At 36.9% G+C, this 3,972-nt stretch overlaps 1 long non-coding RNA gene across 2 annotated transcripts; it reads left to right on the forward strand.

Annotated features, from left to right (window-relative positions):
• Positions 1 to 557: 557 nt before the first annotated feature.
• Positions 558 to 2,118, forward strand: LOC134825182 (uncharacterized). 2 transcript variants are annotated; one of them, XR_010161499.1, is made up of 5 exons: positions 558 to 1,044; positions 1,210 to 1,276; positions 1,440 to 1,529; positions 1,645 to 1,729; positions 1,926 to 2,118. It is a non-coding gene; the product is annotated as an uncharacterized LOC134825182 (long non-coding RNA). The 2 variants fall into 2 exon arrangements; XR_010161500.1 differs by having other exon boundaries at positions 1,210 to 1,272.
• Positions 2,119 to 3,972: the final 1,854 nt, after the last annotated feature.

Here is a 3,972-nt window from a genome sequence, read left to right on the forward strand (position 1 = left end):
GTTTTTGGGTGGGGGAGTTAGGGTTTGTCAAGTGCCTTTTTTAAAAGAGCAAAAAATTCTTTTATACGCGCGTTAGGTTCGGCCCAGGAAACCCTACCGGCTGGGGTATATCTCCAAAAGTAAAATAGATAGAACCTTCCGGTTTTCAACAAAATGTCCGTCTCGTAAATTTAAAGGAGCCTCCCCAGGAGGACAATTGGGGACAATTTAGATTCTGAATTAAACCAAAAAGTTTGATTTTTGGCTAAATTAAAGATTGCAGCTTTTAAACTTTGCAAAGTCATGTCGTTGTCATGACTACTAAACTAAATGCAGCGTGTGAAAGGTAAACTCGATGTGACGCGCGACGCCCAACGTGCTGTTGAAAATCTATAACCTCTAGCAAGCCCAGCAGGCGGTAAGGTTTTCTGGGTAGGCGAGAGAGCTAAGAGTTCATAGTTCAGCTGCAAAAGAAAGCAGAAGGAAGGGGGGGGGGGAAGTGGAAAGGGGGGGGGGGGGGGGTGTAAGGAACCTCGAAATTCTATATTAATTTCAATCTTCCTTTAAAGATAGTTAAATGACTTAGGCTTATAGTTAACAACCATTTCCATAGAGGATAGATAGTAAATTTGTTAACGATAGAAGTATACCAGAAATGGAATATACGTTGACGTTTAATTAACAAAAGGACACTTTCTGTGAGAAAACTATCAAATCATTTGACACGCTTGATGAGTTACCACGGACTTATGGAGGGGTTAATTAGGAGCACAAGACCAGCCTATCACAAGACGAAGCGTGACGAGGAATGATAAGCAGGGAGTTTAAACAAGGAGGAGCAATTTCGATCGTGATGAACAATACTGCGTTCCCTGAGAAAAGGCTGGAACGGCAGAATAGACTCTGGGAAATTCAGGGAGATATAGCGGAGAACGATCGAAGGACCGATGTCTTTCTCACGTCAGGGCAGTCTGTTAGGTTGTGTCAGTGCAACGTGCTTGTAAACAGAGTCCAGTAAGCCGGTTCCGCCCGGGTGCTTTAACCTTTCCAGTCATAAGTATTCCAGTAAGTTCCTTGCTTTAAATTACTGTTCGCCGTTTAAATTAGTATTTTGTTTCTTATTAAAAGAGTCTGACGTGAAAGTTATATTTACAATGTTTCTAGTGTTTATTCACGTACCCTCTAGGCATATAAATTCTATGCAGTACACTAAAAGTAAATTCTTACCAGGTTGCAGTGGATCCGATCCGTCACATCGAATAGATTCCCCCGTACATTAAAGAACAGTGACTAGTAAGTAAGTGCAACTTGATTAGCAGAAGATACATATAATACCTCCTCCAAATAATTAATATTCCATTTATCATAAATAAATTATCCTTCATAATTGTCTAACGTTCTGCCATCTTAAATCCTCGTAAGAGTAATTTGCATGATTCTTTGATTACTTTTTATCCAAGGTTTCCGGGTAAAAGTAAGCTAACGACGATAAGATTCCCGATCTCCTTCTCACTTGAAGGACCATTATACGGATTGAAGTTGTTCTCGAGGTAAATTCCTTTTCCATTAGTTTTTACATAAATAGGTTTAAGAATATCTTTGGTAATCGTAGTTCTGTGCTCTCAAAATTATATACTTTGTACAAAATTACGTTTCCGTTCCCAGGTAGAGAGACACGAACATTCCTGCTCAAACCGTGCTGCCTTTGCCGATACCTGCTAGAATAATTGATTCTCCTTCGTCAACCGAGGTAATTAGTTCAGTTATAACGTCAGCATAAAATAGTAGTTGTCTTAATAATTAAGTTCATTAAGTATTGGTTGATAGAGCTGTAAGAATTGATATTTCTTTTATATTAATGTTTACGAGTGCAGGATTAAAGTAGTTTCCCGTTGGTTACGTAATAAATTGTTTCTATTGCCATAGTTAAAAGATATTGCTTTCAGACCATTCGTGACAGTCAAACTGTTGACGGTGAGACTCAGTCAAAGACGCGTGATATTCCAGCCCTCCTACACTATTTCTCAGAGAGAGACTTATCAAAAGGTGATTGCACCAACATAGACTTAGAGTTCCTTTAAATAGGTTATGAGAAGAATTTCTACCGTGTCAATTAATTAGTATAGTATCAAAAGGTTACTTCCATTGTTATAGAAACATCTTTCAATTTAAGAAGGTTTTCGCTCATTAATTATACTACCATTAGTTGTTCTATATTTTGTTCTATATTGTCGTTTCAATTTGTGTCAACCCACCAAAATTGAAAGTCTGAATTATAATCATTAACCGCACTAAATTAAATAAGAAGTAACATGAAACTCTGAATTCTAGCAAAACTATAATTTCCATAAAACAAAAGTTTTAAGACGCTCAATCGTGGGTTCAGAACCTTCCGAAACGGACTCTCTTGATATAACCGGGGCCTCCCATGTATAGTTCTAGCCAAGTCAAAAGGAGCTCTAAATAAATAATTTCTTGGAGGAAATAAAGTACTACATACCATGGACATGGGAGAGGTGATTATTACCCGGTACTTGCAACTAACACCTGATTAAATTGGTACCGTGGTTAATAACATTGGAGCAGCGATGCGTTGGGCTCTTAAAATTTTTGCCAAAATTTGAAAAAATCAGAAAGTGGGTTGATACAGATTTATTTCTTAAATCAGTTTTTGTCATTTTATAATTTAGCTCCGACGTTCCAGTTATTTAATTTGCAATTAATTATAGGTTTGTTGCTAATTTAATCCAGTTCATTAGGAGAAATAGGAGAAAAGCGACGTCAGACTCAATTTATTCTAACCATTTTTATTTTTATTCAGACCGAGGACTAAAATGAACAGGGGTTTCGCAGGATGTGAGTAGTAAAGTAATTTAAATAAGAAAGTGTACAGTGGTTTGTTTGTGTATTGTAAGTTAATTTTGGATACATTGATTGATTATAACTAGGACAGTTAAGAGATAGTTATGGATAATGAGGATAACAAACGTTACTTTTGTAAGCGTCAAAATATCGTACGCGAGAAATTAATCGATATTTAAAGAAGTTAACTTGATAAGGAATATCATCTGCCGGCAGATAATTGAAGTCAATTTTATAAGGATAAGGGGGCCATGTGTCAGTGAATAGTGAGATGGATAACCATTGTCTAGCATAAAGCCGTAAGTGTCATAACAAGCGCTGTGTGTCACTGGATATTTGCTCAGCTTGGTTACTTCATGATATTCATCTGAACGTCATGGAAATTAGGGATACAATACCGAGGGGCGGTTTGTAATTAAGTTAACTTGTGTAATTCAGACTAATGTTAAGGGTAAGTTTTGAATAAGTAAGAATAAACTTTTATTAAAGGAGTATTCATTAAATTTCACGGGAGAATTTGAAGAATTCAGGAATTTAAAGTGAATGATGAGGAATTAGTATGATGGTAATTCGGATAAGTAGAATAACTGAATAAGTTAAACACATTAGCATTAAAATAGCAAATATTTACAGTGAATTATACAACAGTACCATTAGAAAGAAAGATGTACCTATGAAAATTTATTTAGTTCCTTGGTCTGTCTTATAATAGGTGTCCTAATAAGTAGTTATATATTATATAAGTCCTTTACAGATGACGTACCAGAACCTAGATGGAATCAAGCCCGCTACCTAAATGTTTTCACAATGATCGCCGCGTTGATAGAAGACTGTTCTGAGCTGAGAAAGACCAGTAAGGTGTGGAAACGGGCGGTTTTTTTTGGGTGTTTAGACAGGTCGCAAAATGGGGTAGAGTACCGGTATTTGGGGAAGGTGGCAGAATTGTTAAAAGAGGAGAAATTGAGGGGATTGGTATTTAGTGAGGACTTTTGGCCGGTATTGACATTAACGTTAAAACGGAAGGCTGTGAGAATGTCGCTGGGGAGGCTGTCAGCGTACATGTACCATAAAACTTTGAAAATAAGGACGGGTGTTTATGAGGAGCTAACTTTTGAGGAGAAAATGAGGTTG

The sequence above is a fragment of the Bolinopsis microptera genome, chromosome 13, assembly GCF_026151205.1.
Source record: "Bolinopsis microptera isolate Bmic1 chromosome 13, MBARI_Bmic_1.0, whole genome shotgun sequence".
Taxonomy (NCBI): Eukaryota; Metazoa; Ctenophora; class Tentaculata; order Lobata; family Bolinopsidae; genus Bolinopsis; species Bolinopsis microptera.